Raw genomic sequence first — 23,794 nt, forward strand, 5'->3', positions numbered from 1 at the left:
TCGCCTCCCACGCTTTCCTGCCCCTGCCGGCCTCACGGAGCCCATTCCCACAAGGACTTCGGGTGGCGCGGGCCTGGCCTGGCCTGGCCTGGCCGGGCCCAGCAGGGCGGGCAGGGCCGCTCGTCTGGGGCGACCACGTGGCAGGCCAGGTACCAGGTGGCGGTGGGCGGAGGGAGGAAGAAGGGCACGCCCCTTGAGGGCGAGAGGCTGGGTCGCAGACCTCGCGCCGGTGGCCAAAAAGGGCAGCTGCCTCCCCGTCGGGGAATCGAACCCCGGTCTCCCGCGTGACAGGCGGGGATACTCACCACTATACTAACGAGGACAGCGACGCCCGCCCCGCCCTCTGGGCGCCAGTCCGCTGTCCCGAGCCCTGGTACGCCCGGCCCTGCCCTCCCTCGTCCGCCTGCCCACCGCAAGCATCTGGCACGTGCGGGACACACGCTCACACAACAAAGCACTCTGGACAAAGGCGAGGCGAGCCGACCCGGTCCGGAGCCTGACCTCGAGCTGCACCCGGCTGCCACCCAGCCAACCCGGTGCGCCCTGCCACGCCGCCTCCGACGCGGGCATCGAGCCACCGCGCCGGGAGGAGGGGAAGACGCGCGGACTAGCAAGCGCCGCTCGGGGAGGAGGGGAGGAGGGCGTGGCGGCCTGCACGCCGCAGCGAGCGGCAGAGACTGACTTGGCTTGCCCTCCGCCGCTTGCGCACCCACGCCGAGGAACGGTACCGGGCGTCCGCGCCGGGTCCCAGCCAGGGGAGCGGCCACGCGCCCAGGCCCGCCGTCAGGATGGCCGAGCGGTCTAAGGCGCTGCGTTCAGGTCGCAGTCTCCCCTGGAGGCGTGGGTTCGAATCCCACTCCTGACAAGCCCACCTTTTAGCCCCGGAGACGCCCACCGATGCCCTCTTCCCGGCTCGCGCCCTCTTTGCCCACTCTCCAATCTCTCGCCCCCGTGGTCGCACGCCTCCGCCCCTCCGCTCCTGGCGCCCACCCGAAAGGCTCGCGCATAAACCCCAGTGTCGCAAGCGCCGGCGCCTTCAACCCTCCGCCACAGGCCATTCGGACACGCAGAGGTGGTTTCTCTGAATCACCTCCTCGGCTCTTTCCCCAGAGGAAAAGAGCCTCTCTTTCTTTGGCCCGCAGGTGGTACGGGAGCCGGCGAGGAGGGGCAGTGGGGATTCGGGTCCACGGGACACGTCGACCATCCCACAAGACCCTCCATCCTCTGCCTACACACACACACACAACACACACACACACACACACACACACGCACACATCGACGCCCCCATTCCCCAGGCGCAGAGCACCCGGCAGGCCAGGCCAAACCCGCAATGATAGCCACCCCCCCCCACCTTCGCCCTCTACCACCCCGGGCCGGCCCATAAACTCCAAGCCCCTGCCGAGACCACCTCGGCACCACACCTCACCCCCAGGCCCCCAGCGCCAAGCGCACCAGCGCCTTGGGTCCCCATCTCTGCACGTCGAGGCGCTGAGCACAACAGGCGCGCTCAGCAGCGCCTGCCGCAGGTCACCTGTCCTGATTGGGATTCAGGCACGGGCCACGTTTGCGGCAGCGTGACGGGCCTGGGCGGCGGAGAAAGGGCAGACCGGGGCGAGTCCGCTTCTCCCCGCTCCCACCCCCGGACCCTCCCCAGCGCGCGACACTTCTGCCTTCCCGCACACACCCGCTGCCACCGCCACCGCCGCCACGACCACCACGATCCAGCAGCCTCTCCTTCTGGTTGCTCCTTTGCTCCCTGCGCCATCGGGCCCCTGGTGCACGCGCCAGGCGAACAGTGTGTGGCTCAGCTCGCCTCCGACCGGGGACCAGTGTCCCGCGGGACAACTGGTGAGCGCCGGCTGTGACTGCGTCGGATGGCGGCCGCCGCCGGTGCATGGGTGGTTCAGTGGTAGAATTCTCGCCTGCCACGCGGGAGGCCCGGGTTCGATTCCCGGCCCATGCAGCGCCTGGTCCCCTTTTGGTCCTCCAGACCCAGCGCCTAAGCAGAGCGCAGCCTCCTTCCGCTCCAGCTGCACCCCCCTGGCCTGCACCTGCACCAGCACCTACGCACCTGCCCCGCTCGCTTGCTCGCTTGCGTCTGCGCTCGCCTCACACGCGACTCACCCAACTGGGTCCCACCCGCCGGCCCCTTGCAAGACAGCTCCCTCACCCCTGGCGCCTCTCACACCTGCCTCCTCATCCCTTGCATCTCTCTCGCTCGCTCTCCCTCGCCCTTCTGTCACCAGCAATCTATTCTGCGTCCAGGCGTCCCCAACCGCAATGCATCCTTGCACTCACTCGCCCTGTCCCTTGGCCTTTCTTCACCCTGAAAGTTAAGCCCATGGCTCCCAAACCTCTAGACAGGAAGTCTTCTCTCCTAACAGTCACACGCCGTGTGTCTCCTACACGGTCACGCAGTCATCCAAGCACACCAGGGACCTCAAAGTACCTCCACTAACATCATCGCATATGCACACTCTATGTTCTCTAGGCTGTGCTTACCCACGACAAGTCTTCTCATCCCTCCGAACCACCTTAACCGCCCCTCACGCCCTACAACCCACAACTTTGCTCAAGGATTCTGACCTGCATCTGTCCCTTGGGTCTCTTTTAATCTAGGCCCCCAAACACATACCTGACAAGCCCATGTGTGGCCTCCCAGGGAATTATTCACGATTCTGGTCCACTTGCCCTTCCTACCTCCTTCTCACATCACCTGGATATTCTCTCGCTCTCTCCTCTCTTTCTCTCCCTTTGTCTGTCTGTGTATGTCTTCTCTTTCTCTGTGTCTATCTCTGTCTCATCTGTCTCATCTGTCTCTCTCCTCTTTCTTTCACCCTCTCTCTCCCTTTGTCCGTCTCTCTTTCTGGCTCTCGTTCTAGCTGTCTTTGTCTGTGTGTCCCTGTCTGTCTGTCTGTCTGTCTGGTAATGTCTTCTTTCTCTGGGTCTATCTTTCTCCCTCTACTCTCTCTGTCTCTCATCTCTCTTTCACTCTGTCTCCCTGTCTCTACAACTCTCCCTGTGCACTGTCTGGCACCCTGGAGTACTTCCCGACTCACCCCAGAGCCACTCGTTATTCTGGTCGCCTCCAGACCATCTGGCCCGGGGGGTCACCGGGTACCTCTCTGACCACAAGGGGTTGGATCTTCCTTCCACCGGTCGCCAATCGGATGTTCCTTTCCGCCTCCAGACTCGCCCTCCCGGCAGGCCCGCTGCCCCTACCCAGGCCCTGGGCTCCCCACCCAGCCGCCAGGCATCCCTCGCCATGCCCCTGTCTCCCAGGTCCTCAGTTGACAACGTCTGACCGCTGGAGCTCCCCTGACCTGGCCTCCCAGGGCTCCTGGGATCTCGAGCCAGCCCCTCATCCACAGTGGAAGCGGAGGACAGCGCCATCCTCGGGCGAGTCGCTCCCACGCTCCCATCCATGGGGTGGTCCTCAGAATCTCTGCCCGACTGCCAGCGGGGCTCTCAGCCCTGCCCGCCCATCATGCTCGCACCTGGGCGCACTCTCCCGCACACACACACACAAACACACACACACACACACACACACACACACACACACACACACACACCTCTTCTAGCCACCATCCAAGCCCGGGCGCCATGTGTCCTTCTGTCCTCTTTCTGCTGTCACGACCTTTGTCCCGGCCTGCGCGGTGTCCCGCCCGGGACGACGGTTCCCGTTCATCCACCCAAGACCCACGGGCAAGAAAACTGCCCTGGCCGCCGGTCGGGGTGTGTATCGCCATAGGGAATCCTCTCCGGGCACGGCCGCGGCGCCTTGACCTCGCCCTAGTCCCGCCCACAGCACACTATGGGTCCTTGACTGGACGTCAGCGGTCATCTTCGCTGTCAACAAACTTTGGGCAGCCAGCCGACTGAGCTGTGCGGTTGACTTTGGGGAGCAGTCACAGAGCAAGCCGGACAGAGGGATGAAGAGCCGGGTGGCCCTGTGGTGAGGCGGCAGTGGGGAACTACTCCAACACATCCAATCTAGGCGCTGTGTAGATGGACATTCTCCATTTGTCCCTGGCCATCTGGGGATAGGATTCCGAGCCTAGGTATTGCCAGCCAATGTCCCCCCACCCTCGTGGCCCACTCCCGCTCGGGTCAGCTTGGCCCTTGGCTGTGTCACCACCAATTTCTTCATCGCCCGGCTTCTGCTACCGCCAAACGCCCACCCGGTGGTCTAGCTCCCCACACGTCTCCACACACCTCCGCCTCCCTGGCTCAGGCTCCGCTAGCGCCGACGGCCTTCCCCCCCACACACCCCCACCGGCACCCCCTTCAAAGCCGCTGTCACACACAGGTGGAGCCCTTGACCGAGCAGTGTCGTGGGACAGTCCTGGCCCCTTAGAGGCCCCCACTACTGAGTGGATGGGTGGCTGGGTTGGCAGGGTGGTTGAGCGAATGAGTGGGTGGCTAGGTGGGAGGGTGAGAGAAGCAGTGAAGCAGTGAAGGAGTGGGTGGCTGATTGGGAAAGTGAGCGGGCGGGTTAGAGGAGTTCATGAGGGAGGAAGCAGCCAGTGAGAGAATGGGCGATGGGGCGATGGGGCGAGGGGTGAGGGAGCGAAGGAGCCAGTCTGGCGTTGCCAGCCGTGTGGTATTCCAATCACGAAATCCACGTGGAGTTTCCTTTCACAAAACAGCAAGAGTTTCTGTAGGAGGCAGCCGAGCACGAGGAACCGGGAGGGCCCGAGTCTCCAACTCACCTCTCCGTGCATTGGATTTTGAGGCTCTCTATCTATGGGCTGAGGCCAGGGGGAAGGTGACTGAAGTCTCAGGAAGAGCAGGTGAAGCGGATGAAGGGCACGGTGTTTCTTGAGGCATGAAGAGCAAGGAACCGCTCTGGTTTTCCCTCAGTTCTCAGCACCTTGTGCGTGCGTGGGTGCTTGTGCCTTCTGTGTGAAAGGAGAGGGGACGGCAGGGGAGGGGAAGGGAGGGGAGGGGACTGGGGGGACAGCGGAGGGGAGGGGAAGGGAGAGGCGGGAAGCTGTAGCGAGAGGAGTGAGGAACCAGCGATCGTCCTGCATTGGTGGGTGGGTGCTGTTGGCCGCTGGTGATGGTAGTGGTGGTAGTGGTGGTGGCGATGGGGGTGGTGGTGACGGCGATGGGGGTGGTGGTGGAGGGTGGTGGGTCCGCTGGCAGCCAGAGGAGTAGAGAGGCTGACCTGGCCTGTGTGCGTGGGGCTGCGAGGGCCCTTGGGTGAGCCTAGGGCAAGGAAGAGGGGACACGCTGAAGGGTGAAGATGGGTGGAGGGCGGGCGAGCGGGCCAGCCAGGAGAAAAGGAAGCGCTGACGGACAAGGGCTGGGCGGGAAGTCCCGTCTCATTGGGGCGTAGGTGGACCGGGCGGGCCTGTTGGCCAAAAGGGGAGGTGTGGTGCGAAGACGAAGCCGACGTCGGTGGTGGACGGCGGAGAAGAAGAAGAAAGGCTTCCCTGACCGGGAATCGAACCCGGGCCGCGGCGGTGAGAGCGCCGAATCCTAACCACTAGACCACCAGGGAGCGTCGGCCTGCGTGCCCCGCGCTCCCGCCCTGGAGCCAGCGCCTCCTCTCGAGCTGGCAGCTGGCAGCTGGCAGCTTGGCGCCTGGCGCCTGGCACCTGCACCGCCGGCTGGGCTTCACTTGCTAACCAAATCCCGCCAGCCCACCCGGCGCCCCTGGCAACCCGACCGCCCTCAGCCTTAGCAGCTCCCCTCCTGCTCGGGGCACCCTCAAAACATCGCCGCGCCTCCTTCTGCCACACACCCTCCCGCGCCTGCAAGCACAGCTGCGTGCCAGCCCGGCCGCCCTCTGCGGCCCCGGGCCTCGGCAAAAGGTCAGCCCGCTGCGTTGGCCGGGAATCGAACCCGGGTCAACTGCTTGGAAGGCAGCTATGCTCACCACTATACCACCAACGACGCACGGCCCGGCCAGCGCCCACAGGCCGGCGGGGACTGCCACGAGCGAGCGCCGCCACCACCTGACGCGGGCCTGCCCGACGCCCGCAGCTCTTGGCTGCCACGGCGCCAAAAAGCGCCAGGCCAGCCCAGAGCCCAGTAGCTCCGCTGCGCCGGCCTTCTGCTGCAGCCGTGCTGCTCCCGACTGAGCCCTCGGCTCCACGTTGCGGCGTGGGGCCAGGCGCGGGGCCCAGCGACGCCGCCGCCACGGCCCGACAGCCAGAAGGACGGTCCTCACTCACTCGGTCGCCTCCCACGCTTTCCTGCCCCTGCCGGCCTCACGGAGCCCATTCCCACAAGGACTTCGGGTGGCGCGGGCCTGGCCTGGCCTGGCCTGGCCGGGCCCAGCAGGGCGGGCAGGGCCGCTCGTCTGGGGCGACCACGTGGCAGGCCAGGTACCAGGTGGCGGTGGGCGGAGGGAGGAAGAAGGGCACGCCCCTTGAGGGCGAGAGGCTGGGTCGCAGACCTCGCGCCGGTGGCCAAAAAGGGCGGCTGCCTCCCCGTCGGGGAATCGAACCCCGGTCTCCCGCGTGACAGGCGGGGATACTCACCACTATACTAACGAGGACAGCGACGCCCGCCCCGCCCTCTGGGCGCCAGTCCGCTGTCCCGAGCCCTGGTACGCCCGGCCCTGCCCTCCCTCGTCCGCCTGCCCACCGCAAGCATCTGGCACGTGCGGGACACACGCTCACACAACAAAGCACTCTGGACAAAGGCGAGGCGAGCCGACCCGGTCCGGAGCCTGACCTCGAGCTGCACCCGGCTGCCACCCAGCCAACCCGGTGCGCCCTGCCCCGCCGCCTCCGACGCGGGCATCGAGCCACCGCGCCGGGAGGAGGGGAAGACGCGCGGACTAGCAAGCGCCGCTCGGGGAGGAGGGGAGGAGGGCGTGGCGGCCTGCACGCCGCAGCGAGCGGCAGAGACTGACTTGGCTTGCCCTCCGCCGCTTGCGCACCCACGCCGAGGAACGGTACCGGGCGTCCGCGCCGGGTCCCAGCCAGGGGAGCGGCCATGCGCCCAGGCCCGCCGTCAGGATGGCCGAGCGGTCTAAGGCGCTGCATTCAGGTCGCAGTCTCCCCTGGAGGCGTGGGTTCGAATCCCACTCCTGACAAGCCCACCTTTTAGCCCCGGAGACGCCCACCGATGCCCTCTTCCCGGCTCGCGCCCTCTTTGCCCACTCTCCAATCTCTCGCCCCCGTGGTCGCACGCCTCCGCCCCTCCGCTCCTGGCGCCCACCCGAAAGGCTCGCGCATAAACGCCAGTGTCGCAAGCGCCGGCGCCTTCAACCCTCCGCCACAGGCCATTCGGACACGCAGAGGTGGTTTCTCTGAATCACCTCCTCGGCTCTTTCCCCAGAGGAAAAGAGCCTCTCTTTCTTTGGCCCGCAGGTGGTACGGGAGCCGGCGAGGAGGGGCAGTGGGGATTCGGGTCCACGGGACACGTCGACCATCCCACAAGACCCTCCATCCTCTGCCTACACACATACACACAACACACACACACACACACACACGCACACATCGACGCCCCCATTCCCCAGGCGCAGAGCACCCGGCAGGCCAGGCCAAACCCGCAATGATAGCCACCCCCCCCACCTTCGCCCTCTACCACCCCGGGCCGGCCCATAAACTCCAAGCCCCTGCCGAGACCACCTCGGCGCCACACCTCACCCCCAGGCCCCCAGCGCCAAGCGCACCAGCGCCTTGGGTCCCCATCTCTGCGCGTCGAGGCGCTGAGCACAACAGGCGCGCTCAGCAGCGCCTGCCGCAGGTCACCTGTCCTGATTGGGATTCAGGCACGGGCCACGTTTGCGGCAGCGTGACGGGCCTGGGCGGCGGAGAAAGGGCAGACCGGGGCGAGTCCGCTTCTCCCCGCTCCCACCCCCGGCCCCTCCCCAGCGCGCGACACTTCTGCCTTCCCGCACACACCCGCTGCCACCGCCACCGCCGCCACGACCACCACGATCCAGCAGCCTCTCCTTCTGGTTGCTCCTTTGCTCCCTGCGCCATCGGGCCCCTGGTGCACGCGCCAGGCGAACAGTGTGTGGCTCAGCTCGCCTCCGACCGGGGACCAGTGTCCCGCGGGACAACTGGTGAGCGCCGGCTGTGACTGCGTCGGATGGCGGCCGCCGCCGGTGCATGGGTGGTTCAGTGGTAGAATTCTCGCCTGCCACGCGGGAGGCCCGGGTTCGATTCCCGGCCCATGCAGCGCCTGGTCCCCTTTTGGTCCTCCAGACCCAGCGCCTAAGCAGAGCGCAGCCTCCTTCCGCTCCAGCTGCACCCCCCTGGCCTGCACCTGCACCAGCACCTACGCACCTGCCCCGCTCGCTTGCTCGCTTGCGTCTGCGCTCGCCTCACACGCGACTCACCCAACTGGGTCCCACCCGCCGGCCCCTTGCAAGACAGCTCCCTCACCCCTGGCGCCTCTCACACCTGCCTCCTCATCCCTTGCATCTCTCTCGCTCGCTCTCCCTCGCCCTTCTGTCACCAGCAATCTATTCTGCGTCCAGGCGTCCCCAACCGCAATGCATCCTTGCACTCACTCGCCCTGTCCCTTGGCCTTTCTTCACCCTGAAAGTTAAGCCCATGGCTCCCAAACCTCTAGACAGGAAGTCTTCTCTCCTAACAGTCACACGCCGTGTGTCTCCTACACGGTCACGCAGTCATCCAAGCACACCAGGGACCTCAAAGTACCTCCACTAACATCATCGCATATGCACACTCTATGTTCTCTAGGCTGTGCTTACCCACGACAAGTCTTCTCATCCCTCCGAACCACCTTAACCGCCCCTCACGCCCTACAACCCACAACTTTGCTCAAGGATTCTGACCTGCATCTGTCCCTTGGGTCTCTTTTAATCTAGGCCCCCAAACACATACCTGACAAGCCCATGTGTGGCCTCCCAGGGAATTATTCACGATTCTGGTCCACTTGCCCTTCCTACCTCCTTCTCACATCACCTGGATATTCTCTCGCTCTCTCCTCTCTTTCTCTCCCTTTGTCTGTCTGTGTATGTCTTCTCTTTCTCTGTGTCTATCTCTGTCTCATCTGTCTCATCTGTCTCTCTCCTCTTTCTTTCACCCTCTCTCTCCCTTTGTCCGTCTCTCTTTCTGGCTCTCGTTCTAGCTGTCTTTGTCTGTGTGTCCCTGTCTGTCTGTCTGTCTGTCTGGTAATGTCTTCTTTCTCTGGGTCTATCTTTCTCCCTCTACTCTCTCTGTCTCTCATCTCTCTTTCACTCTGTCTCCCTGTCTCTACAACTCTCCCTGTGCACTGTCTGGCACCCTGGAGTACTTCCCGACTCACCCCAGAGCCACTCGTTATTCTGGTCGCCTCCAGACCATCTGGCCCGGGGGGTCACCGGGTACCTCTCTGACCACAAGGGGTTGGATCTTCCTTCCACCGGTCGCCAATCGGATGTTCCTTTCCGCCTCCAGACTCGCCCTCCCGGCAGGCCCGCTGCCCCTACCCAGGCCCTGGGCTCCCCACCCAGCCGCCAGGCATCCCTCGCCATGCCCCTGTCTCCCAGGTCCTCAGTTGACAACGTCTGACCGCTGGAGCTCCCCTGACCTGGCCTCCCAGGGCTCCTGGGATCTCGAGCCAGCCCCTCGTCCACAGTGGAAGCGGAGGACAGCGCCATCCTCGGGCGAGTCGCTCCCACGCTCCCATCCATGGGGTGGTCCTCAGAATCTCTGCCCGACTGCCAGCGGGGCTCTCAGCCCTGCCCGCCCATCATGCTCGCACCTGGGCGCACTCTCCCGCACACACACACACAAACACACACACACACACACACACACACACACACACACACACACCTCTTCTAGCCACCATCCAAGCCCGGGCGCCATGTGTCCTTCTGTCCTCTTTCTGCTGTCACGACCTTTGTCCCGGCCTGCGCGGTGTCCCGCCCGGGACGACGGTTCCCGTTCATCCACCCAAGACCCACGGGCAAGAAAACTGCCCTGGCCGCCGGTCGGGGTGTGTATCGCCATAGGGAATCCTCTCCGGGCGCGGCCGCGGCGCCTTGACCTCGCCCTAGTCCCGCCCACAGCACACTATGGGTCCTTGACTGGACGTCAGCGGTCATCTTCGCTGTCAACAAACTTTGGGCAGCCAGCCGACTGAGCTGTGCGGTTGACTTTGGGGAGCAGTCACAGAGCAAGCCGGACAGAGGGATGAAGAGCCGGGTGGCCCTGTGGTGAGGCGGCAGTGGGGAACTACTCCAACACATCCAATCTAGGCGCTGTGTAGATGGACATTCTCCATTTGTCCCTGGCCATCTGGGGATAGGATTCCGAGCCTAGGTATTGCCAGCCAATGTCCCCCCACCCTCGTGGCCCACTCCCGCTCGGGTCAGCTTGGCCCTTGGCTGTGTCACCACCAATTTCTTCATCGCCCGGCTTCTGCTACCGCCAAACGCCCACCCGGTGGTCTAGCTCCCCACACGTCTCCACACACCTCCGCCTCCCTGGCTCAGGCTCCGCTAGCGCCGACGGCCTTCCCCCCCACACACCCCCACCGGCACCCCCTTCAAAGCCGCTGTCACACACAGGTGGAGCCCTTGACCGAGCAGTGTCGTGGGACAGTCCTGGCCCCTTAGAGGCCCCCACTACTGAGTGGATGGGTGGCTGGGTTGGCAGGGTGGTTGAGCGAATGAGTGGGTGGCTAGGTGGGAGGGTGAGAGAAGCAGTGAAGCAGTGAAGGAGTGGGTGGCTGATTGGGAAAGTGAGCGGGCGGGTTAGAGGAGTTCATGAGGGAGGAAGCAGCCAGTGAGAGAACGGGCGATGGGGCGATGGGGCGAGGGGTGAGGGAGCGAAGGAGCCAGTCTGGCGTTGCCAGCCGTGTGGTATTCCAATCACGAAATCCACGTGGAGTTTCCTTTCACAAAACAGCAAGAGTTTCTGTAGGAGGCAGCCGAGCACGAGGAACCGGGAGGGCCCGAGTCTCCAACTCACCTCTCCGTGCATTGGATTTTGAGGCTCTCTATCTATGGGCTGAGGCCAGGGGGAAGGTGACTGAAGTCTCAGGAAGAGCAGGTGAAGCGGATGAAGGGCACGGTGTTTCTTGAGGCATGAAGAGCAAGGAACCGCTCTGGTTTTCCCTCAGTTCTCAGCACCTTGTGCGTGCGTGGGTGCTTGTGCCTTCTGTGTGAAAGGAGAGGGGACGGCAGGGGAGGGGAAGGGAGGGGAGGGGACTGGGGGGACAGCGGAGGGGAGGGGAAGGGAGAGGCGGGAAGCTGTAGCGAGAGGAGTGAGGAACCAGCGATCGTCCTGCATTGGTGGGTGGGTGCTGTTGGCCGCTGGTGATGGTAGTGGTGGTAGTGGTGGTGGCGATGGGGGTGGTGGTGACGGCGATGGGGGTGGTGGTGGAGGGTGGTGGGTCCGCTGGCAGCCAGAGGAGTAGAGAGGCTGACCTGGCCTGTGTGCGTGGGGCTGCGAGGGCCCTTGGGTGAGCCTAGGGCAAGGAAGAGGGGACACGCTGAAGGGTGAAGATGGGTGGAGGGCGGGCGAGCGGGCCAGCCAGGAGAAAAGGAAGCGCTGACGGACAAGGGCTGGGCGGGAAGTCCCGTCTCATTGGGGCGTAGGTGGACCGGGCGGGCCTGTTGGCCAAAAGGGGAGGTGTGGTGCGAAGACGAAGCCGACGTCGGTGGTGGACGGCGGAGAAGAAGAAGAAAGGCTTCCCTGACCGGGAATCGAACCCGGGCCGCGGCGGTGAGAGCGCCGAATCCTAACCACTAGACCACCAGGGAGCGTCGGCCTGCGTGCCCCGCGCTCCCGCCCTGGAGCCAGCGCCTCCTCTCGAGCTGGCAGCTGGCAGCTGGCAGCTTGGCGCCTGGCGCCTGGCACCTGCACCGCCGGCTGGGCTTCACTTGCTAACCAAATCCCGCCAGCCCACCCGGCGCCCCTGGCAACCCGACCGCCCTCAGCCTTAGCAGCTCCCCTCCTGCTCGGGGCACCCTCAAAACATCGCCGCGCCTCCTTCTGCCACACACCCTCCCGCGCCTGCAAGCACAGCTGCGTGCCAGCCCGGCCGCCCTCTGCGGCCCCGGGCCTCGGCAAAAGGTCAGCCCGCTGCGTTGGCCGGGAATCGAACCCGGGTCAACTGCTTGGAAGGCAGCTATGCTCACCACTATACCACCAACGCCGCACGGCCCGGCCAGCGCCCACAGGCCGGCGGGGACTGCCACGAGCGAGCGCCGCCACCACCTGACGCGGGCCTGCCCGACGCCCGCAGCTCTTGGCTGCCACGGCGCCAAAAAGCGCCAGGCCAGCCCAGAGCCCAGCAGCTCCGCTGCGCCGGCCTTCTGCTGCAGCCGTGCTGCTCCCGACTGAGCCCTCGGCTCCACGTTGCGGCGTGGGGCCAGGCGCGGGGCCCAGCGACGCCGCCGCCACGGCCCGACAGCCAGAAGGACGGTCCTCACTCACTCGGTCGCCTCCCACGCTTTCCTGCCCCTGCCGGCCTCACGGAGCCCATTCCCACAAGGACTTCGGGTGGCGCGGGCCTGGCCTGGCCTGGCCTGGCCGGGCCCAGCAGGGCGGGCAGGGCCGCTCGTCTGGGGCGACCACGTGGCAGGCCAGGTAGCAGGTGGCGGTGGGCGGAGGGAGGAAGAAGGGCACGCCCCTTGAGGGCGAGAGGCTGGGTCGCAGACCTCGCGCCGGTGGCCAAAAAGGGCGGCTGCCTCCCCGTCGGGGAATCGAACCCCGGTCTCCCGCGTGACAGGCGGGGATACTCACCACTATACTAACGAGGACAGCGACGCCCGCCCCGCCCTCTGGGCGCCAGTCCGCTGTCCCGAGCCCTGGTACGCCCGGCCCTGCCCTCCCTCGTCCGCCTGCCCACCGCAAGCATCTGGCACGTGCGGGACACACGCTCACACAACAAAGCACTCTGGACAAAGGCGAGGCGAGCCGACCCGGTCCGGAGCCTGACCTCGAGCTGCACCCGGCTGCCACCCAGCCAACCCGGTGCGCCCTGCCCCGCCGCCTCCGACGCGGGCATCGAGCCACCGCGCCGGGAGGAGGGGAAGACGCGCGGACTAGCAAGCGCCGCTCGGGGAGGAGGGGAGGAGGGCGTGGCGGCCTGCACGCCGCAGCGAGCGGCAGAGACTGACTTGGCTTGCCCTCCGCCGCTTGCGCACCCACGCCGAGGAACGGTACCGGGCGTCCGCGCCGGGTCCCAGCCAGGGGAGCGGCCACGCGCCCAGGCCCGCCGTCAGGATGGCCGAGCGGTCTAAGGCGCTGCGTTCAGGTCGCAGTCTCCCCTGGAGGCGTGGGTTCGAATCCCACTCCTGACAAGCCCACCTTTTAGCCCCGGAGACGCCCACCGATGCCCTCTTCCCGGCTCGCGCCCTCTTTGCCCACTCTCCAATCTCTCGCCCCCGTGGTCGCACGCCTCCGCCCCTCCGCTCCTGGCGCCCACCCGAAAGGCTCGCGCATAAACCCCAGTGTCGCAAGCGCCGGCGCCTTCAACCCTCCGCCACAGGCCATTCGGACACGCAGAGGTGGTTTCTCTGAATCACCTCCTCGGCTCTTTCCCCAGAGGAAAAGAGCCTCTCTTTCTTTGGCCCGCAGGTGGTACGGGAGCCGGCGAGGAGGGGCAGTGGGGATTCGGGTCCACGGGACACGTCGACCATCCCACAAGACCCTCCATCCTCTGCCTACACACATACACACAACACACACACACACACACACACGCACACATCGACGCCCCCATTCCCCAGGCGCAGAGCACCCGGCAGGCCAGGCCAAACCCGCAATGATAGCCACCCCCCCCCACCTTCGCCCTCTACCACCCCGGGCCGGCCCATAAACTCCAAGCCCCTGCCGAGACCACCTCGGCGCCACACCTCACCCCCAGGCCCCCAGCGCCAAGCGCACCAGCGCCTTGGGTCCCCATCTCTGCGCGTCGAGGCGCTGAGCACAACAGGCGCGCTCAGCAGCGCCTGCCGCAGGTCACCTGTCCTGATTGGGATTCAGGCACGGGCCACGTTTGCGGCAGCGTGACGGGCCTGGGCGGCGGAGAAAGGGCAGACCGGGGCGAGTCCGCTTCTCCCCGCTCCCACCCCCGGCCCCTCCCCAGCGCGCGACACTTCTGCCTTCCCGCACACACCCGCTGCCACCGCCACCGCCGCCACGACCACCACGATCCAGCAGCCTCTCCTTCTGGTTGCTCCTTTGCTCCCTGCGCCATCGGGCCCCTGGTGCACGCGCCAGGCGAACAGTGTGTGGCTCAGCTCGCCTCCGACCGGGGACCAGTGTCCCGCGGGACAACTGGTGAGCGCCGGCTGTGACTGCGTCGGATGGCGGCCGCCGCCGGTGCATGGGTGGTTCAGTGGTAGAATTCTCGCCTGCCACGCGGGAGGCCCGGGTTCGATTCCCGGCCCATGCAGCGCCTGGTCCCCTTTTGGTCCTCCAGACCCAGCGCCTAAGCAGAGCGCAGCCTCCTTCCGCTCCAGCTGCACCCCCCTGGCCTGCACCTGCACCAGCACCTACGCACCTGCCCCGCTCGCTTGCTCGCTTGCGTCTGCGCTCGCCTCACACGCGACTCACCCAACTGGGTCCCACCCGCCGGCCCCTTGCAAGACAGCTCCCTCACCCCTGGCGCCTCTCACACCTGCCTCCTCATCCCTTGCATCTCTCTCGCTCGCTCTCCCTCGCCCTTCTGTCACCAGCAATCTATTCTGCGTCCAGGCGTCCCCAACCGCAATGCATCCTTGCACTCACTCGCCCTGTCCCTTGGCCTTTCTTCACCCTGAAAGTTAAGCCCATGGCTCCCAAACCTCTAGACAGGAAGTCTTCTCTCCTAACAGTCACACGCCGTGTGTCTCCTACACGGTCACGCAGTCATCCAAGCACACCAGGGACCTCAAAGTACCTCCACTAACATCATCGCATATGCACACTCTATGTTCTCTAGGCTGTGCTTACCCACGACAAGTCTTCTCATCCCTCCGAACCACCTTAACCGCCCCTCACGCCCTACAACCCACAACTTTGCTCAAGGATTCTGACCTGCATCTGTCCCTTGGGTCTCTTTTAATCTAGGCCCCCAAACACATACCTGACAAGCCCATGTGTGGCCTCCCAGGGAATTATTCACGATTCTGGTCCACTTGCCCTTCCTACCTCCTTCTCACATCACCTGGATATTCTCTCGCTCTCTCCTCTCTTTCTCTCCCTTTGTCTGTCTGTGTATGTCTTCTCTTTCTCTGTGTCTATCTCTGTCTCATCTGTCTCATCTGTCTCTCTCCTCTTTCTTTCACCCTCTCTCTCCCTTTGTCCGTCTCTCTTTCTGGCTCTCGTTCTAGCTGTCTTTGTCTGTGTGTCCCTGTCTGTCTGTCTGTCTGGTAATGTCTTCTTTCTCTGGGTCTATCTTTCTCCCTCTACTCTCTCTGTCTCTCATCTCTCTTTCACTCTGTCTCCCTGTCTCTACAACTCTCCCTGTGCACTGTCTGGCACCCTGGAGTACTTCCCGACTCACCCCAGAGCCACTCGTTATTCTGGTCGCCTCCAGACCATCTGGCCCGGGGGGTCACCGGGTACCTCTCTGACCACAAGGGGTTGGATCTTCCTTCCACCGGTCGCCAATCGGATGTTCCTTTCCGCCTCCAGACTCGCCCTCCCGGCAGGCCCGCTGCCCCTACCCAGGCCCTGGGCTCCCCACCCAGCCGCCAGGCATCCCTCGCCATGCCCCTGTCTCCCAGGTCCTCAGTTGACAACGTCTGACCGCTGGAGCTCCCCTGACCTGGCCTCCCAGGGCTCCTGGGATCTCGAGCCAGCCCCTCGTCCACAGTGGAAGCGGAGGACAGCGCCATCCTCGGGCGAGTCGCTCCCACGCTCCCATCCATGGGGTGGTCCTCAGAATCTCTGCCCGACTGCCAGCGGGGCTCTCAGCCCTGCCCGCCCATCATGCTCGCACCTGGGCGCACTCTCCCGCACACACACACACAAACACACACACACACACACACACACACACACACACACACACACCTCTTCTAGCCACCATCCAAGCCCGGGCGCCATGTGTCCTTCTGTCCTCTTTCTGCTGTCACGACCTTTGTCCCGGCCTGCGCGGTGTCCCGCCCGGGACGACGGTTCCCGTTCATCCACCCAAGACCCACGGGCAAGAAAACTGCCCTGGCCGCCGGTCGGGGTGTGTATCGCCATAGGGAATCCTCTCCGGGCGCGGCCGCGGCGCCTTGACCTCGCCCTAGTCCCGCCCACAGCACACTATGGGTCCTTGACTGGACGTCAGCGGTCATCTTCGCTGTCAACAAACTTTGGGCAGCCAGCCGACTGAGCTGTGCGGTTGACTTTGGGGAGCAGCCACAGAGCAAGCCGGACAGAGGGATGAAGAGCCGGGTGGCCCTGTGGTGAGGCGGCAGTGGGGAACTACTCCAACACATCCAATCTAGGCGCTGTGTAGATGGACATTCTCCATTTGTCCCTGGCCATCTGGGGATAGGATTCCGAGCCTAGGTATTGCCAGCCAATGTCCCCCCACCCTCGTGGCCCACTCCCGCTCGGGTCAGCTTGGCCCTTGGCTGTGTCACCACCAATTTCTTCATCGCCCGGCTTCTGCTACCGCCAAACGCCCACCCGGTGGTCTAGCTCCCCACACGTCTCCACACACCTCCGCCTCCCTGGCTCAGGCTCCGCTAGCGCCGACGGCCTTCCCCCCCACACACCCCCACCGGCACACCCTTCAAAGCCGCTGTCACACACAGGTGGAGCCCTTGACCGAGCAGTGTCGTGGGACAGTCCTGGCCCCTTAGAGGCCCCCACTACTGAGTGGATGGGTGGCTGGGTTGGCAGGGTGGTTGAGCGAATGAGTGGGTGGCTAGGTGGGAGGGTGAGAGAAGCAGTGAAGCAGTGAAGGAGTGGGTGGCTGATTGGGAAAGTGAGCGGGCGGGTTAGAGGAGTTCATGAGGGAGGAAGCAGCCAGTGAGAGAATGGGCGATGGGGCGATGGGGCGAGGGGTGAGGGAGCGAAGGAGCCAGTCTGGCGTTGCCAGCCGTGTGGTATTCCAATCACGAAATCCACGTGGAGTTTCCTTTCACAAAACAGCAAGAGTTTCTGTAGGAGGCAGCCGAGCACGAGGAACCGGGAGGGCCCGAGTCTCCAACTCACCTCTCCGTGCATTGGATTTTGAGGCTCTCTATCTATGGGCTGAGGCCAGGGGGAAGGTGACTGAAGTCTCAGGAAGAGCAGGTGAAGCGGATGAAGGGCACGGTGTTTCTTGAGGCATGAAGAGCAAGGAACCGCTCTGGTTTTCCCTCAGTTCTCAGCACCTTGTGCGTGCGTGGGTGCTTGTGCCTTCTGTGTGAAAGGAGAGGGGACGGCAGGGGAGGGGAAGGGAGGGGAGGGGACTGGGGGGACAGCGGAGGGGAGGGGAAGGGAGAGGCGGGAAGCTGTAGCGAGAGGAGTGAGGAACCAGCGATCGTCCTGCATTGGTGGGTGGGTGCTGTTGGCCGCTGGTGATGGTAGTGGTGGTAGTGGTGGTGGCGATGGGGGTGGTGGTGACGGCGATGGGGGTGGTGGTGGAGGGTGGTGGGTCCGCTGGCAGCCAGAGGAGTAGAGAGGCTGACCTGGCCTGTGTGCGTGGGGCTGCGAGGGCCCTTGGGTGAGCCTAGGGCAAGGAAGAGGGGACACGCTGAAGGGTGAAGATGGGTGGAGGGCGGGCGAGCGGGCCAGCCAGGAGAAAAGGAAGCGCTGACGGACAAGGGCTGGGCGGGAAGTCCCGTCTCATTGGGGCGTAGGTGGACCGGGCGGGCCTGTTGGCCAAAAGGGGAGGTGTGGTGCGAAGACGAAGCCGACGTCGGTGGTGGACGGCGGAGAAGAAGAAGAAAGGCTTCCCTGACCGGGAATCGAACCCGGGCCGCGGCGGTGAGAGCGCCGAATCCTAACCACTAGACCACCAGGGAGCGTCGGCCTGCGTGCCCCGCGCTCCCGCCCTGGAGCCAGCGCCTCCTCTCGAGCTGGCAGCTGGCAGCTGGCAGCTTGGCGCCTGGCGCCTGGCACCTGCACCGCCGGCTGGGCTTCACTTGCTAACCAAATCCCACCAGCCCACCCGGCGCCCCTGGCAACCCGACCGCCCTCAGCCTTAGCAGCTCCCCTCCTGCTCGGGGCACCCTCAAAACATCGCCGCGCCTCCTTCTGCCACACACCCTCCCGCGCCTGCAAGCACAGCTGCGTGCCAGCCCGGCCGCCCTCTGCGGCCCTGGGCCTCGGCAAAAGGTCAGCCTGCTGCGTTGGCCGGGAATCGAACCCGGGTCAACTGCTTGGAAGGCAGCTATGCTCACCACTATACCACCAACGCCGCACGGCCCGGCCAGCGCCCACAGGCCGGCGGGGACTGCCACGAGCGAGCGCCGCCACCACCTGACGCGGGCCTGCCCGACGCCCGCAGCTCTTGGCTGCCACGGCGCCAAAAAGCGCCAGGCCAGCCCAGAGCCCAGCAGCTCCGCTGCGCCGGCCTTCTGCTGCAGCCGTGCTGCTCCCGACTGAGCCCTCGGCTCCACGTTGCGGCGTGGGGCCAGGCGCGGGGCCCAGCGACGCCGCCGCCACGGCCCGACAGCCAGAAGGACGGTCCTCACTCACTCGGTCGCCTCCCACGCTTTCCTGCCCCTGCCGGCCTCACGGAGCCCATTCCCACAAGGACTTCGGGTGGCGCGGGCCTGGCCTGGCCTGGCCTGGCCGGGCCCAGCAGGGCGGGCAGGGCCGCTCGTCTGGGGCGACCACGTGGCAGGCCAGGTACCAGGTGGCGGTGGGCGGAGGGAGGAAGAAGGGCACGCCCCTTGAGGGCGAGAGGCTGGGTCGCAGACCTCGCGCCGGTGGCCAAAAAGGGCGGCTGCCTCCCCGTCGGGGAATCGAACCCCGGTCTCCCGCGTGACAGGCGGGGATACTCACCACTATACTAACGAGGACAGCGACGCCCGCCCCGCCCTCTGGGCGCCAGTCCGCTGTCCCGAGCCCTGGTACGCCCGGCCCTGCCCTCCCTCGTCCGCCTGCCCACCGCAAGCATCTGGCACGTGCGGGACACACGCTCACACAACAAAGCACTCTGGACAAAGGCGAGGCGAGCCGACCCGGTCCGGAGCCTGACCTCGAGCTGCACCCGGCTGCCACCCAGCCAACCCGGTGCGCCCTGCCCCGCCGCCTCCGACGCGGGCATCGAGCCACCGCGCCGGGAGGAGGGGAAGACGCGCGGACTAGCAAGCGCCGCTCGGGGAGGAGGGGAGGAGGGCGTGGCGGCCTGCACGCCGCAGCGAGCGGCAGAGACTGACTTGGCTTGCCCTCCGCCGCTTGCGCACCCACGCCGAGGAACGGTACCGGGCGTCCGCGCCGGGTCCCAGCCAGGGGAGCGGCCACGCGCCCAGGCCCGCCGTCAGGATGGCCGAGCGGTCTAAGGCGCTGCGTTCAGGTCGCAGTCTCCCCTGGAGGCGTGGGTTCGAATCCCACTCCTGACAAGCCCACCTTTTAGCCCCGGAGACGCCCACCGATGCCCTCTTCCCGGCTCGCGCCCTCTTTGCCCACTCTCCAATCTCTCGCCCCCGTGGTCGCACGCCTCCGCCCCTCCGCTCCTGGCGCCCACCCGAAAGGCTCGCGCATAAACCCCAGTGTCGCAAGCGCCGGCGCCTTCAACCCTCCGCCACAGGCCATTCGGACACGCAGAGGTGGTTTCTCTGAATCACCTCCTCGGCTCTTTCCCCAGAGGAAAAGAGCCTCTCTTTCTTTGGCCCGCAGGTGGTACGGGAGCCGGCGAGGAGGGGCAGTGGGGATTCGGGTCCACGGGACACGTCGACCATCCCACAAGACCCTCCATCCTCTGCCTACACACATACACACAACACACACACACACACACACACGCACACATCGACGCCCCCATTCCCCAGGCGCAGAGCACCCGGCAGGCCAGGCCAAACCCGCAATGATAGCCACCCCCCCCCACCTTCGCCCTCTACCACCCCGGGCCGGCCCATAAACTCCAAGCCCCTGCCGAGACCACCTCGGCGCCACACCTCACCCCCAGGCCCCCAGCGCCAAGCGCACCAGCGCCTTGGGTCCCCATCTCTGCGCGTCGAGGCGCTGAGCACAACAGGCGCGCTCAGCAGCGCCTGCCGCAGGTCACCTGTCCTGATTGGGATTCAGGCACGGGCCACGTTTGCGGCAGCGTGACGGGCCTGGGCGGCGGAGAAAGGGCAGACCGGGGCGAGTCCGCTTCTCCCCGCTCCCACCCCCGGCCCCTCCCCAGCGCGCGACACTTCTGCCTTCCCGCACACACCCGCTGCCACCGCCACCGCCGCCACGACCACCACGATCCAGCAGCCTCTCCTTCTGGTTGCTCCTTTGCTCCCTGCGCCATCGGGCCCCTGGTGCACGCGCCAGGCGAACAGTGTGTGGCTCAGCTCGCCTCCGACCGGGGACCAGTGTCCCGCGGGACAACTGGTGAGCGCCGGCTGTGACTGCGTCGGATGGCGGCCGCCGCCGGTGCATGGGTGGTTCAGTGGTAGAATTCTCGCCTGCCACGCGGGAGGCCCGGGTTCGATTCCCGGCCCATGCAGCGCCTGGTCCCCTTTTGGTCCTCCAGACCCAGCGCCTAAGCAGAGCGCAGCCTCCTTCCGCTCCAGCTGCACCCCCCTGGCCTGCACCTGCACCAGCACCTACGCACCTGCCCCGCTCGCTTGCTCGCTTGCGTCTGCGCTCGCCTCACACGCGACTCACCCAACTGGGTCCCACCCGCCGGCCCCTTGCAAGACAGTTCCCTCACCCCTGGCGCCTCTCACACCTGCCTCCTCATCCCTTGCATCTCTCTCGCTCGCTCTCCCTCGCCCTTCTGTCACCAGCAATCTATTCTGCGTCCAGGCGTCCCCAACCGCAATGCATCCTTGCACTCACTCGCCCTGTCCCTTGGCCTTTCTTCACCCTGAAAGTTAAGCCCATGGCTCCCAAACCTCTAGACAGGAAGTCTTCTCTCCTAACAGTCACACGCCGTGTGTCTCCTACACGGTCACGCAGTCATCCAAGCACACCAGGGACCTCAAAGTACCTCCACTAACATCATCGCATATGCACACTCTATGTTCTCTAGGCTGTGCTTACCCACGACAAGTCTTCTCATCCCTCCGAACCACCTTAACCGCCCCTCACGCCCTACAACCCACAACTTTGCTCAAGGATTCTGACCTGCATCTGTCCCTTGGGTCTCTTTTAATCTAGGCCCCCAAACACATACCTGACAAGCCCATGTGTGGCCTCCCAGGGAATTATTCACGATTCTGGTCCACTTGCCCTTCCTACCTCCTTCTCACATCACCTGGATATTCTCTCGCTCTCTCCTCTCTTTCTCTCCCTTTGTCTGTCTGTGTATGTCTTCTCTTTCTCTGTGTCTATCTCTGTCTCATCTGTCTCATCTGTCTCTCTCCTCTTTCTTTCACCCTCTCTCTCCCTTTGTCCGTCTCTCTTTCTGGCTCTCGTTCTAGCTGTCTTTGTCTGTGTGTCCCTGTCTGTCTGTCTGTCTGTCTGGTAATGTCTTCTTTCTCTGGGTCTATCTTTCTCCCTCTACTCTCTCTGTCTCTCATCTCTCTTTCACTCTGTCTCCCTGTCTCTACAACTCTCCCTGTGCACTGTCTGGCACCCTGGAGTACTTCCCGACTCACCCCAGAGCCACTCGTTATTCTGGTCGCCTCCAGACCATCTGGCCCGGGGGGTCACCGGGTACCTCTCTGACCACAAGGGGTTGGATCTTCCTTCCACCGGTCGCCAATCGGATGTTCCTTTCCGCCTCCAGACTCGCCCTCCCGGCAGGCCCGCTGCCCCTACCCAGGCCCTGGGCTCCCCACCCAGCCGCCAGGCATCCCTCGCCATGCCCCTGTCTCCCAGGTCCTCAGTTGACAACGTCTGACCGCTGGAGCTCCCCTGACCTGGCCTCCCAGGGCTCCTGGGATCTCGAGCCAGCCCCTCGTCCACAGTGGAAGCGGAGGACAGCGCCATCCTCGGGCGAGTCGCTCCCACGCTCCCATCCATGGGGTGGTCCTCAGAATCTCTGCCCGACTGCCAGCGGGGCTCTCAGCCCTGCCCGCCCATCATGCTCGCACCTGGGCGCACTCTCCCGCACACACACACACAAACACACACACACACACACACACACACACACACACACACACCTCTTCTAGCCACCATCCAAGCCCGGGCGCCATGTGTCCTTCTGTCCTCTTTCTGCTGTCACGACCTTTGTCCCGGCCTGCGCGGTGTCCCGCCCGGGACGACGGTTCCCGTTCATCCACCCAAGACCCACGGGCAAGAAAACTGCCCTGGCCGCCGGTCGGGGTGTGTATCGCCATAGGGAATCCTCTCCGGGCGCGGCCGCGGCGCCTTGACCTCGCCCTAGTCCCGCCCACAGCACACTATGGGTCCTTGACTGGACGTCAGCGGTCATCTTCGCTGTCAACAAACTTTGGGCAGCCAGCCGACTGAGCTGTGCGGTTGACTTTGGGGAGCAGTCACAGAGCAAGCCGGACAGAGGGATGAAGAGCCGGGTGGCCCTGTGGTGAGGCGGCAGTGGGGAACTACTCCAACACATCCAATCTAGGCGCTGTGTAGATGGACATTCTCCATTTGTCCCTGGCCATCTGGGGATAGGATTCCGAGCCTAGGTATTGCCAGCCAATGTCCCCCCACCCTCGTGGCCCACTCCCGCTCGGGTCAGCTTGGCCCTTGGCTGTGTCACCACCAATTTCTTCATCGCCCGGCTTCTGCTACCGCCAAACGCCCACCCGGTGGTCTAGCTCCCCACACGTCTCCACACACCTCCGCCTCCCTGGCTCAGGCTCCGCTAGCGCCGACGGCCTTCCCCCCCACACACCCCCACCGGCACCCCCTTCAAAGCCGCTGTCACACACAGGTGGAGCCCTTGACCGAGCAGTGTCGTGGGACAGTCCTGGCCCCTTAGAGGCCCCCACTACTGAGTGGATGGGTGGCTGGGTTGGCAGGGTGGTTGAGCGAATGAGTGGGTGGCTAGGTGGGAGGGTGAGAGAAGCAGTGAAGCAGTGAAGGAGTGGGTGGCTGATTGGGAAAGTGAGCGGGCGGGTTAGAGGAGTTCATGAGGGAGGAAGCAGCCAGTGAGAGAATGGGCGATGGGGCGATGGGGCGAGGGGTGAGGGAGCGAAGGAGCCAGTCTGGCGTTGCCAGCCGTGTGGTATTCCAATCACGAAATCCACGTGGAGTTTCCTTTCACAAAACAGCAAGAGTTTCTGTAGGAGGCAGCCGAGCACGAGGAACCGGGAGGGCCCGAGTCTCCAACTCACCTCTCCGTGCATTGGATTTTGAGGCTCTCTATCTATGGGCTGAGGCCAGGGGGAAGGTGACTGAAGTCTCAAGAAGAGCAGGTGAAGCAGATGAAGGGCACGGTGTTTCTTGAGGCATGAAGAGCAAGGAACCGCTCTGGTTTTCCCTCAGTTCTCAGCACCTTGTGCGTGCGTGGGTGCTTGTGCCTTCTGTGTGAAAGGAGAGGGGACGGCAGGGGAGGGGAAGGGAGGGGAGGGGACTGGGGGGACAGCGGAGGGGAGGGGAAGGGAGAGGCGGGAAGCTGTAGCGAGAGGAGTGAGGAACCAGCGATCGTCCTGCATTGGTGGGTGGGTGCTGTTGGCCGCTGGTGATGGTAGTGGTGGTAGTGGTGGTGGCGATGGGGGTGGTGGTGACGGCGATGGGGGTGGTGGTGGAGGGTGGTGGGTCCGCTGGCAGCCAGAGGAGTAGAGAGGCTGACCTGGCCTGTGTGCGTGGGGCTGCGAGGGCCCTTGGGTGAGCCTAGGGCAAGGAAGAGGGGACACGCTGAAGGG

General features: G+C 64.9%; 1 protein-coding gene and 18 non-coding genes across 19 annotated transcripts in view; 9 read left to right on the forward strand and 10 right to left on the reverse strand.

Moving 5' to 3' along the window:
* Positions 1-23,794, forward strand: part of Apoa2 (apolipoprotein A2) — a 450,260-nt gene that overhangs the window by 100,563 nt on the left and 325,903 nt on the right. The gene's annotated exons all lie outside the window — the stretch shown is intronic.
* Positions 251-322, reverse strand: Trnad-guc (transfer RNA aspartic acid (anticodon GUC)). The gene has a single exon. It is a non-coding gene; the product is annotated as a tRNA-Asp (tRNA).
* Trnal-cag (transfer RNA leucine (anticodon CAG)) lies at positions 783-865 on the forward strand. The gene has a single exon. It is a non-coding gene; the product is annotated as a tRNA-Leu (tRNA).
* On the forward strand, positions 1,896-1,966 carry Trnag-gcc (transfer RNA glycine (anticodon GCC)). Its single transcript has one exon. It is a non-coding gene; the product is annotated as a tRNA-Gly (tRNA).
* Positions 5,441-5,512, reverse strand: Trnae-cuc (transfer RNA glutamic acid (anticodon CUC)). Its single transcript has one exon. It is a non-coding gene; the product is annotated as a tRNA-Glu (tRNA).
* Trnag-ucc (transfer RNA glycine (anticodon UCC)) lies at positions 5,836-5,910 on the reverse strand. The gene has a single exon. It is a non-coding gene; the product is annotated as a tRNA-Gly (tRNA).
* Positions 6,443-6,514, reverse strand: Trnad-guc (transfer RNA aspartic acid (anticodon GUC)). The gene has a single exon. It is a non-coding gene; the product is annotated as a tRNA-Asp (tRNA).
* On the forward strand, positions 6,975-7,057 carry Trnal-cag (transfer RNA leucine (anticodon CAG)). Its single transcript has one exon. It is a non-coding gene; the product is annotated as a tRNA-Leu (tRNA).
* On the forward strand, positions 8,083-8,153 carry Trnag-gcc (transfer RNA glycine (anticodon GCC)). The gene has a single exon. It is a non-coding gene; the product is annotated as a tRNA-Gly (tRNA).
* Positions 11,624-11,695, reverse strand: Trnae-cuc (transfer RNA glutamic acid (anticodon CUC)). The gene has a single exon. It is a non-coding gene; the product is annotated as a tRNA-Glu (tRNA).
* Trnag-ucc (transfer RNA glycine (anticodon UCC)) lies at positions 12,019-12,090 on the reverse strand. The gene has a single exon. It is a non-coding gene; the product is annotated as a tRNA-Gly (tRNA).
* Trnad-guc (transfer RNA aspartic acid (anticodon GUC)) lies at positions 12,626-12,697 on the reverse strand. The gene has a single exon. It is a non-coding gene; the product is annotated as a tRNA-Asp (tRNA).
* On the forward strand, positions 13,158-13,240 carry Trnal-cag (transfer RNA leucine (anticodon CAG)). The gene has a single exon. It is a non-coding gene; the product is annotated as a tRNA-Leu (tRNA).
* Trnag-gcc (transfer RNA glycine (anticodon GCC)) lies at positions 14,267-14,337 on the forward strand. Its single transcript has one exon. It is a non-coding gene; the product is annotated as a tRNA-Gly (tRNA).
* On the reverse strand, positions 17,804-17,875 carry Trnae-cuc (transfer RNA glutamic acid (anticodon CUC)). The gene has a single exon. It is a non-coding gene; the product is annotated as a tRNA-Glu (tRNA).
* Positions 18,199-18,270, reverse strand: Trnag-ucc (transfer RNA glycine (anticodon UCC)). The gene has a single exon. It is a non-coding gene; the product is annotated as a tRNA-Gly (tRNA).
* Trnad-guc (transfer RNA aspartic acid (anticodon GUC)) lies at positions 18,806-18,877 on the reverse strand. The gene has a single exon. It is a non-coding gene; the product is annotated as a tRNA-Asp (tRNA).
* Trnal-cag (transfer RNA leucine (anticodon CAG)) lies at positions 19,338-19,420 on the forward strand. The gene has a single exon. It is a non-coding gene; the product is annotated as a tRNA-Leu (tRNA).
* Trnag-gcc (transfer RNA glycine (anticodon GCC)) lies at positions 20,447-20,517 on the forward strand. Its single transcript has one exon. It is a non-coding gene; the product is annotated as a tRNA-Gly (tRNA).

This window comes from Castor canadensis, chromosome 11, assembly GCF_047511655.1.
Source record: "Castor canadensis chromosome 11, mCasCan1.hap1v2, whole genome shotgun sequence".
Classification (NCBI taxonomy): domain Eukaryota; kingdom Metazoa; phylum Chordata; class Mammalia; order Rodentia; family Castoridae; genus Castor; species Castor canadensis.